General features: G+C 41.3%; 2 non-coding genes across 2 annotated transcripts; both read right to left on the bottom strand.

Moving 5' to 3' along the window:
* Positions 1-514: 514 nt before the first annotated feature.
* Positions 515-634, bottom strand: LOC138140973 (5S ribosomal RNA). Its single transcript, XR_011162875.1, has one exon. It is a non-coding gene; the product is annotated as a 5S ribosomal RNA (ribosomal RNA).
* A 10,165-nt stretch (positions 635-10,799) lies between these two features.
* Positions 10,800-10,919, bottom strand: LOC138140974 (5S ribosomal RNA). Its single transcript, XR_011162876.1, has one exon. It is a non-coding gene; the product is annotated as a 5S ribosomal RNA (ribosomal RNA).
* Between the last annotated feature and the right edge of the window lie 480 nt (positions 10,920-11,399).

Below are 11,399 nucleotides of genomic sequence, written 5' to 3' on the forward strand. Positions count from 1 at the left end.
CTAGTTTTTATGTTGGTCTTAACGTGTTAGGGGCCAAGAATACAACATTGTCTGTCCATTATAACATAGAACTGATATGTTGAATTCAGATCTCTAATTATTTAAAAACCAAAAAAATAAAGCAGCAGTCAAAGTGGCATGTACGCGTAACCTAATATATATTTTTTTTACATTAAAAGATCGCCGTCTTCCTCGTCGCACTTACGACATTTGCATATGTTATCTTTGTTAAACTCACGGAAGGAATATAATGAACCGGTCACCCGTCCAAGTGCTGACCGCTGCCCGCGTGGCTTACCTTCGGTGATCGAACGACAACCTTTACCGTTTGACGAGTTTTTATTCTGCAATTGTTTACAATTAATCGACAAAAAAAATTGTTTTCTTAATTATCTAGTACTTAAAGCTATGAATCTACATGATACGGGTCTGTGCATGTTTCCGAATACCTGCACGAAAAACAAATCGGTTCGGTGGTTGCTATGGATTTCAAAAAAAAACAAAAAGTGTTGGGGGGCAACGGCACGCGGTGTTCCCAAGCGGTCACCCATCCAAGTACTGACCGCGCCCGACGTTGCTTAACTTCGGTGATCGGACGAGAACCGGTGCTTTTCAACGTGGTATGGCCGTTGCCGTGGTGTTTAGGTGTGATCGTTGGTGTAAAATATATTGCTTTTAACATTCCGATGCACGAATATGAACATCAAAACGCGATGCGTTTCGTTTCCGTATGCACTTACCCTCTGACGACCGACGTCGGACCGAACTAACGGGAAATCCCACAACAACCACCACAGTCACGCTCTAACGACAAGAGAGACTACTAGACGGACTGGCGATCTCCCGCGTCGCACATTTTTCGACCGCCGGCGGCGGTGGAAAATCCAGAATTTCACCCCACCCACCGCGCTGCTTGCTCCGACGACGACGAGATTCCCACATTTGGATCGACCGAAATATGTAAGTAATATCAGGAAGTTCCGATTTTCGAGAGGAGACCTGTGTTTCTATTTACCTATCTATAATAATTATCGTTATAATCATCATATCATTATTATTATTATTAACATTATTATTTATTACCATTATTATTATTATTATTATTATTTATCGTCCCTCGGATTCGGCGATCTTCGAAAATCCAAGTTGGACCGTTAGACATTCGAACGCGGTGTGCGTGGCTGACGAGTTGTTATTTTTGGCGTTTTTTCTTCGATCTTCACCCCGACTTCGGACGACGCAGGTCGGACACGAAATTACGAAGAGAGAAAGACGGAAGAAAGGAAGAAAACCTGAAGATCCGTCGAAGAAAATATCGGAAAACTCGTAGGTGCGGCATCGGTCGGACGATGAAGACCGTCTCCTTTCGGATGATCCTCTCGACGGACTTTCGGCCGTCCCGAAGGGTCCGGACGGCAACGGGACCCGTCGTCGACTCGTCCCGTTTCAACTTCCGCCGAAAACGATCGACCTGAACGTCGGAGAGGCGGTTCGCGGCATCCTGTTGTCGGAATTGCCTCGGTTCGAACACCAGGTCCTTTCTGTGCTTCGACCGTTTCGGAAGCGTTTGGCGACGCGAAGATGTCGTAAAATCGAGAAGGTGGCGCGGTATTCCGGGAAGAGATGGACCAATATTTCGGCGAACGAAATATGGATTCCCGGAATCGACGCGTCTACCCCGCACCGCCGACGTAAACCGTCGGTCCCGAATCGAAACCGTGACGACCCGGATTTAGGGCTGGTGGTTGGAGGGGCGTGTACCTGATTCGAAACCCACCGACGTTCCGAGACGAACTTCGCTATCTCCAGGGAAACTTCGGAAACCGAGTTCGGCCAGCTTGATCACACGGTGGCGATGGTGATCGAGGAAAGAGGACGATGCCATCACGCGGGCAACGATTCCGAGGCCTGCAATTTCTTCGACGGCGGACGCGGTGCGCGTTCAGTCTTCCGTCCGCAGTGGCGACTATTTTATAAAGACTTAGAAAATTTTTTTGTTCAATTCTCGTTCACGAGGTGCTCGAAGTGTACGTGTGTGAGCAAGTGTTTTTTCAATAATTATTATTAACTTTTAACGTTTTAACGTGAAAGATGGCCGACGTCGAAAATCAAACAGCATCATCGGTCACCACCGGTTCCGCTGCCACCCCTCAATCCCACGCGAAGAAAGAGAAAAAAGCGAAAAATCCCAGGGCGAAACCGTCCCATCCTCCGACATCCGAGATGGTAAACAACGCCATCAAGGGACTCAAGGAACGCGGAGGATCGTCTCTTCAGGCCATCAAGAAGTTCGTCGCCGCAAATTACAAAGTCGACGCCGAAAAGGTCGCCCCTTTCATCAAGAAATATCTGAAAGGCGCCGTGGCGTCGGGATCTCTGGTTCAGACGAAAGGTAAGGGCGCGTCGGGTTCGTTCAAGCTCGCCTCGTCCACCTCCGGTGGTGCCAAAGTCGCCTCCGCCTCCGACAAGAGGAAACCCGCTTCGTCCGCCGCATCCAAGACGAAAAAATCATCCGCCAAACGTACCGCCGTCGCGACGACTTCCGACAAGGCTTCCTCGAAGACAGCCAAAAAACAAGCCTCCCCCAAAGCGAAGAAGACTGCTGCCGAAAAGAAGAGCGCCGTCGCTGCCTCCGCCGCCGCAGCGAAAGCCAAGAAATCGGCCGCCTCCTCGGCAGAAAAGAAAACTAGAGCCGCCCCGAAACCCCGATCGCCTTCCAAAGCGAAGAAATCTAACAAGGCTGGTCCGACTAAAAAACCCAAAGCACCCAAACCCAAGACAGCCAAAGCCATTCCTGTCAAGGTGAAAAAGGCCGCTTCGCCGAAGAGGAAAAAGTGAGAAACGTGGATGGATACTCGACTCATGTTCGTTCGGCTGTGCCTCGTTCCGACGTCATCATCGTACTACCGGCAACGGGGCACGCACAAATGGCCCTTTTCAGGGCCACACGATAATCTACGACGAAAAAAAGAAATAAAACTATCCTTACGGCGAAACCAAATAAAATAGATAGCATCAGCTGGCAGGTAGGTGATGACAGGATGCAATAAAATTTTACGAACGACCGCAACCCAACCCGAATCGAGAGGACCGACCGATTATTGACATTTTTATTTTATTCATTTCCGGTTGAAGGGCGATATATTTTTTTTTTTTTGCCTGTAAGGTTTGAGGTTCTGAAAAGAACCGATTTTTTTGTTATAAAATTCGTGTTTCGTTTTTCTCGGGATGTTGTTGTTCTTCCGAAACACGATGTGGAAAAATTTAAGCGCGTTCACCCCGAATACGTCTGGCAAGTTGGATGTCCTTTGGCATGATGGTTACACGTTTGGCGTGGATGGCGCACAAATTCGTGTCCTCGAACAGACCGACCAAGTAAGCTTCGCTCGCTTCCTGGAGGGCCATCACGGCGGAGCTTTGGAAGCGCAAATCGGTTTTGAAATCCTGAGCGATCTCCCTCACCAAACGTTGAAAGGGAAGCTTGCGGATGAGCAACTCGGTACTTTTCTGGTAACGACGGATCTCACGCAGAGCCACGGTACCAGGTCTGTAACGGTGGGGCTTCTTGACGCCGCCAGTGGCGGGAGCGCTTTTCCTGGCCGCTTTGGTAGCCAGTTGTTTCCTGGGGGCTTTTCCTCCGGTGGACTTGCGTGCGGTCTGCTTGGTCCTGGCCATTTCGAATGAAACGAATGAAAAACAAAACTGACGATCGTTAGACGTGCACGCGTCGAAAGGTAAACGGGTACTAAAAATTCCGCCATATTAAATTGTACTTTTATACGTGAACAAAGTCAACGGCTGACTTCGTCGATTGGTCGATGGTGAACCGTTGAATCTATATAAGGCTCCGTTAGTTGAAATTTTGCGGTAGTTGACTTCCTAGGGACGAGGTGTGCAGGTATTTTGTGTCAGTTGAAATAATCTGAAAAGATGACCGGTCGCGGTAAAGGAGGCAAAGGATTGGGAAAAGGAGGAGCGAAGCGTCATCGCAAAGTCCTGCGTGACAACATCCAGGGCATCACGAAACCCGCTATCAGAAGATTGGCTCGTCGTGGCGGCGTGAAACGTATTTCCGGTTTGATCTACGAAGAAACTCGCGGAGTCCTGAAAGTGTTCTTGGAAAATGTCATCCGAGATGCCGTCACCTACACGGAACACGCCAAACGTAAAACCGTGACAGCGATGGACGTCGTCTACGCTTTGAAACGTCAAGGACGCACCCTCTACGGTTTCGGAGGTTAATTTCCTGGCGCTCTTCACCGTTCGAGAAAACCAGAATAAAATACGAAATACAAAATCGGTTCTTTTCAGAACCACAAAATAAAAATAAGAGGAAAAAAAAGAAACATGATGTTCTTTCGAGAAACAACGGACTACCTGATAAATGTACCAAGATCGTAAACACCCCTTGCTTTCCTTTTGGCATTGCAGTCGTAAATCTTTCTTCATACAGCCAAATTGACGACCGCAATGATAATAATACAAAAAGAAAAGATGCATCGGTCATTTTACGAAAAAAAAAAGCTATAGTGGCCCTGAGAAGGGCCGATATTTTGAGTTTTCGCCACGGAGATGGATCGATCGTTCGTTTAAGGTTTCTTCTCGGTTTTTTTGGGTAAAAGTACGGCCTGAATGTTGGGTAAGACACCGCCTTGGGCGATCGTAACTCCGGACAGGAGTTTGTTCAATTCCTCGTCGTTTCTGATGGCCAGCTGCAGATGACGCGGTATAATACGTGTCTTCTTGTTGTCACGGGCAGCGTTTCCTGCCAATTCTAGAACTTCGGCGGCTAAGTACTCCATGACGGCGGCCAAATAGACGGGAGCTCCTGCACCGACGCGTTCCGCGTAATTTCCTTTTCTGAGAAGACGATGTATCCTACCCACCGGAAACTGGAGACCGGCACGGCTCGAACGGGATTTCGCTTTTCCCTTCACTTTACCTCCTTTACCGCGACCTGACATTTTAAGTTCGTTCGTTAGACACCACGAGAAGTAATAAAACTGACGGACGGGACTCGTCGATTGTAAAAGCTGGTAGCTGTGCTTCGAATTTATAGCCTCCGTGATAGGAGAATAGGACGTGACGATTGGTGGGAGCCCGTTTTCAGGTGGGGTTCTGGTGAACACACTACCTATCAGAAAGGTGGTGGTGCAAAGTTAACGCACGCACACGAGTCAGAGCAGTTCGCGAGTTTGTTGAATCGAATTGAATTGAAAAATGCCGCCGAAGACAAGTGGTAAGGCAGCCAAGAAGGCCGGGAAAGCTCAGAAGAACATTTCCAAGAAGAAGCGCGGAGGAGGAAGGAGAGCTATGCCATCTACATCTACAAGGTGTTGAAACAAGTCCATCCCGACACCGGTATCTCTAGTAAGGCTATGAGCATAATGAACAGTTTCGTGAACGACATCTTCGAACGTATCGCCGCTGAAGCTTCCCGTCTGGCACACTACAACAAACGTTCGACGATCACCAGCAGAGAAATTCAAACTGCCGTGCGTCTGTTGTTGCCCGGTGAGTTGGCCAAGCACGCCGTCTCCGAAGGTACCAAAGCCGTCACCAAGTACACCAGTTCGAAATAGATGTTTTTCGTTTTCGACACATTTATAAACGGTTCTTTTCAGAACCACAAAAACTCTCGAACAAAAAAGAAAAAGACGTGAAACAGCGATTTTTAATTAACTTTTATTATGTCATTATTATTATTATTAGGTTTCATGCATTATCGGTATTTTGCACCCATGCCTATCCAACTTGTAGTTATGTGGTTATTGTATTCGAAATAATTTAGTTGATTGAGGTTATGTTATGAATAAATTTCTATTTTGCCAGAATACAACTCTTCGGAAGAAGAAATCAAATAAACAATCGTACATCTGCTGAACAACCTAGTTGATGGTTGATGGATTTGCATTACCCAGCATATAGCCTAAATGTTCATCTTTAGTGAAATTAAAATTACTTAGCTTTTTTAAGAAAGAAAAAATTAGAACGAATTCTCATCGAAAAAACCGCGATTCCTACAAATGATACAGATGGTTTTGTAGTCGCGTATGTTATTGAATACAATGAGCCGACATTTTTCCGACTCTTTGTTTCATCGAAAACGTTGTTGACATTAGCAAGGAACGTTAAGGATTCCCTGAAACAGACAATTTCACTGTTTTGGAATAGCAGTATGTGCAAATGAGAGGACAGAAGACTTTGAAAAAAGGAGTGAACAAAACTGTACTTTAGTACAGAATGTTATGTTTATTTTAATTTCAATTGTTCCTGTTTTAATGAGATTTTTTATGTTCCTAAATCATTTTCTATTTTTTTTTTCATTAGAGAAGAGTTATTGTCGAGTTATTATCTCTACCTAGCATAAAAATTAAAATACTTTGCAACATTACGTTATTATACATTGCATATCTGACATAAAATACTTGCAAAAATTACTTAGCTAATTAATATTACGCATGACAACTCACATTATTTACTTTGCAAAACATTATAGAATACATAACAGATAATTGTGACCCTGTGTATTGTTCATTGGAATTAAAATAAAAAAAACGTGATTTCGTCAATCGCCGTTATTTGCGACTTCAGGCAACTGTCGCTAAGAGCTATTTTTGTTTCTCCGTTCAATTTCCCGATAAAATCGTCGACTTAGTTATTAACTAAGTTCTTCAGTTAGGTGGTATCAACAATACCACAATAGCCATGTTGCCGGAGTTTTTTGATAAAAGACTTGCTAGTTGGAATACAGAAAATATTTACCAAACACCTATTCACGATAATAAACCGGGGCACTATTGTGGGTTTTCGGTTGGTTTTATATTATATTAGGTACTCACCCTTCGTAACGTGTCTCCACGAAAAAACGTCACTTTCACACTAACCACCTTTCGTTTTAACTCTCGCGACGATAACTGAAATGTTGACGCGCGCCGGACAGATTCACGGACATACAACCACCCACCCACCCCGCGCCCCGGTTTCCGTCTGGACTGGTTCTGTCGTCCGAGTGAGTGCCAATTAGCGTTCGTCTATTAAATGATTGTCGGATGATGATTATTGACGGACACTTTTATCGCACCCGATCACACTTTAGTTACTACCTACGTTTAGTATCGACGACGCATCGTTTCGATTATTGAAATTCGAATTGAATTTTTTTTTTTTCTAGTTTTCGACGTAGATTCGCGTGACACAAATATTATGAGCCTTTTTGGATCGATTTCGTGTGCATCACGCCATTTCTACGGGCGAACGTGAATGTGTGATGTTGACGTGATGGAAGCAACGTTTAGGCAATCCGCATTACGTATTACTATCAATTATATTTTAAACGAATGAAAACTTCAATTCAGAAGTGTGATAATCCCGATCCATTCAAGTTTTGTTAATTTTAGATTAAAAATGCGTGAGTATTGTACTATTGCTAACGATGCCAAAACATCGCATATTCAATGTAAAAAGAACAAGAGCAACGGGCCATTAAGTTAATTTAAAAATAACTCGTACCGGATAAGTCGAATACGTATCCAGGGAAAATTTATTAATTTTAAAATTGACCGGCGGAAACAGGTTCTCGCCTCCCACCACTTTTGTGTAGCGGCCGCCAAATCAATTTTGTTTTTATATAATTGATTCAAAAAATTGAAATTCACGCATAGTTATCTGTGCCTGAAGTGGGTCATTTTCATTGCATTGTTAGTAAGATCGAAACCATAGAAACCATACAAAACGCATACGACTATTTCTGTTTTTCATTTCACGCACTGTTTTTTATTAGTTACCTAGCAACATGGTCACTGCATTGAAACTTCAGAGTTCCTTCAAAAATTTGAATTTTTAATTTCAATTTTTTGAATCAATGATTTAATATAAAAATAACTATTGTGGAAAACAGCAAAAAATAAAATAATACCACTAATTGGCGGCTGGTCAGGATAGACCTAACGTTCGAAATTTAGAAAAATATTTTTTTTATTTTAATACTGTTACTTTTCTAATGAAGTGCGAAATAAGTTGTGCCCCATAGCTATCTTTTTTATTTTTCACTACGACAATTACAAAGTGTTGATATTCACAACTTTTCGTGAGCACTTCGATAGAAATGAACAAGAACGCAGGAAAATTCCACACCGAATATTAATATTCTGTCTTGGCCCATGTTTACTTTTATCTACCGCAAAACAAAATGTTCGGATTTGTCAGGGGTATTCTGATTTAAAAAAAGAAGAACATTTGACGAATATTTTAAGTCTCAAACGTTTGGAAAATAATGCAACAACAATTCATAGACTACAAAAAAGCCTATGATTCAGTACCACATTCATGGTTAATTAAAATTCTTAAAATTTATAAAATTAATATTAAATTAAATCACCTTCTTTATATGGATGACATAAAACTTAACAATAACTGAAAATCAATCAATATGTCGTGGTCATTACGAAAATTTAGAATATATAACTAAAGAAGGAGAAATCATTAAAAATTTAAATAAAGGAGAATTTTATAAATATTTAGGTATTAATCAATCAAATCAAATTAAATCTATTCTTTTGGTGTTATAAAATGGTCCAAAACTAATTTAAAGAATATAAATATTCAAACTAGAGTTCTCTTTACAAAATTTTGTAAACATCACCCCAAATCTGCTGTTGAAAGATTTAATTTACCACGCGAAAATGGTGGTAGGGGTTTTTCAAATCTAGAAATTCTACAACACAATCAAATTGCTTCACTAAAAAATTATTTTCTCAATAGAGCTCGTGATATGACACTATAGCAAATATAAAACAAAAGTCTTTACATGGGAGATATTTTAAAGAGCTGAGGGTTTTATATTTGCAATACAAGATCTTGCACCGTTTTGGCTCACAGCGAATATAAAAAACGTCATGATATATTCGCAAAAATTATACACATGAATTTAGCAGTTAAATTCAATTTATTAAAGGATACACAACCACATTACATTTATAAACCAGAAAGTTGTTTAGAAAATGACAATTACAAATTATATTTTGATCGCACAGTTTTAACTGACATTCACATTCAGCATAACAGACCAGACATTATTATTTTAAATAAACAACAAAAGCAAGCATATCTTTTAGATATAGCTGTTCCAAATTCACACAATATAACACAGACATATAATACAAAAATTAATAAATATATTATTATAATTTCAGCAACAGGAATAGTACCGCAATCTCTTTTTAAAAATTTAAAAATTTTGGACTTAGAGAACACATAAAACACAAAAAAGTCAAAATGTGGAGGCGAGACGCCGGTAATTATGTTGATAAGCACTGCACTACTGCCGCCGGGTGGAGGTGGGATACGAAAAGAAGATGCTCTCACTGCTCTCACTCACAATAAGTTCGGAAAAACCGAATTTTATTATCGTATTTAATTGACGTCACAGTTACTTTGGCGAAACAGGAGCTCGCTTTTCGAAGGCATGATGAAAAAGACAGACGAATCAATTTGATATATAAAACCTAACAGGAACGGCTGGTCCATGAGGTCATTTGGGTAATGACCCCCTAAAAAATAAAGGTTTTACCCAACACCAGCCGCGACTGCAATGTACACAAGACTATGACTGCTACATATTATGTTATTTCAACCAAATCAGAAGTACAATAATTTTGAAAAGTAAGTGCAATGTATACTTCTAAATCTATCTAAATTTATTAATATGTAATTTTTTTCAAAACTATCGATCTTTCTTTGAAACATTTTCAATTCACAATTCACTGTTGGAAGCGCTGTACTTTTTAGTATAAATACGTATACGAAAAATTAAAATAATAGTTGAATTAACACATCGTTAAATGTTACGAGGAACATAGTTTTTTGGATTACACAGCAAAATCTTGGAATTTCAGTCCGATATTACTCCATTGAGTCTTTGGACTCACAAATAAATACCTCGAAAAGCCGACAAACATCTGTCTAGAACTTTTCTAGTAACCAGAGGGTATCGTAAACGACCCGTGTTTAGACCTCTTTCGTGAAAGTGACCGACCGCCGGCGCCGCTCGATTTCGTCATAAATCTCAGCCGTACCCCCCACGATAATTGACAAGTCTGTCATACAGCCCTACCATTTAAAACCTTTATTCTCTTCGTTTTAAAAATAGTTTCGCATGGTTTTTCTCTCTTCTCGTTTTACAATGGTCCAGTGACTAATAAATGAGTGTTGTGTTATGAGTTTGTTCGAGCTCAAAAAAACGTGGTTCGAAATTGTTTAACGTTTAACGAATGGTAAGTTATTCTAGTTTTTATGTTGGTCTTAACGTGTTAGGGGCCAAGAATACAACATTGTCTGTCCATTATAACATAGAACTGATATGTTGAATTCAGATCTCTAATTATTTAAAAACCAAAAAAATAAAGCAGCAGTCAAAGTGGCATGTACGCGTAACCTAATATATATTTTTTTTACATTAAAAGATCGCCGTCTTCCTCGTCGCACTTACGACATTTGCATATGTTATCTTTGTTAAACTCACGGAAGGAATATAATGAACCGGTCACCCGTCCAAGTGCTGACCGCTGCCCGCGTGGCTTACCTTCGGTGATCGAACGACAACCTTTACCGTTTGACGAGTTTTTATTCTGCAATTGTTTACAATTAATCGACAAAAAAAATTGTTTTCTTAATTATCTAGTACTTAAAGCTATGAATCTACATTATACGGGTCTGTGCATGTTTCCGAATACCTGCACGAAAAACAAATCGGTTCGGTGGTTGCTATGGATTTCAAAAAAAAACAAAAAAGTGTTGGGGGGCAACGGCACGCGGTGTTCCCAAGCGGTCACCCATCCAAGTACTGACCGCGCCCGACGTTGCTTAACTTCGGTGATCGGACGAGAACCGGTGCTTTTCAACGTGGTATGGCCGTTGCCGTGGTGTTTAGGTGTGATCGTTGGTGTAAAATATATTGCTTTTAACATTCCGATGCACGAATATGAACATCAAAACGCGATGCGTTTCGTTTCCGTATGCACTTACCCTCTGACGACCGACGTCGGACCGAACTAACGGGAAATCCCACAACAACCACCACGTCACGCTCTAACGACAAGAGAGACTACTAGACGGACTGGCGATCTCCCGCGTCGCACATTTTTCGACCGCCGGCGGCGGTGGAAAATCCAGAATTTCACCCCACCTACCGCGCTGCTTGCTCCGACGACGACGAGATTCCCACATTTGGATCGACCGAAATATGTAAGTAATATCAGGAAGTTCCGATTTTCGAGAGGAGACCTGTGTTTCTATTTACCTATCTATAATAATTATCGTTATAATCATCATATCATTATTATTATTATTAACATTATTATTTATTACCATTATTATTATTATTATTATTATTTATCGTC

Source organism: Tenebrio molitor, unplaced genomic scaffold (genome assembly GCF_963966145.1).
Source record: "Tenebrio molitor unplaced genomic scaffold, icTenMoli1.1 SCAFFOLD_685, whole genome shotgun sequence".
Taxonomy (NCBI): Eukaryota; Metazoa; Arthropoda; class Insecta; order Coleoptera; family Tenebrionidae; genus Tenebrio; species Tenebrio molitor.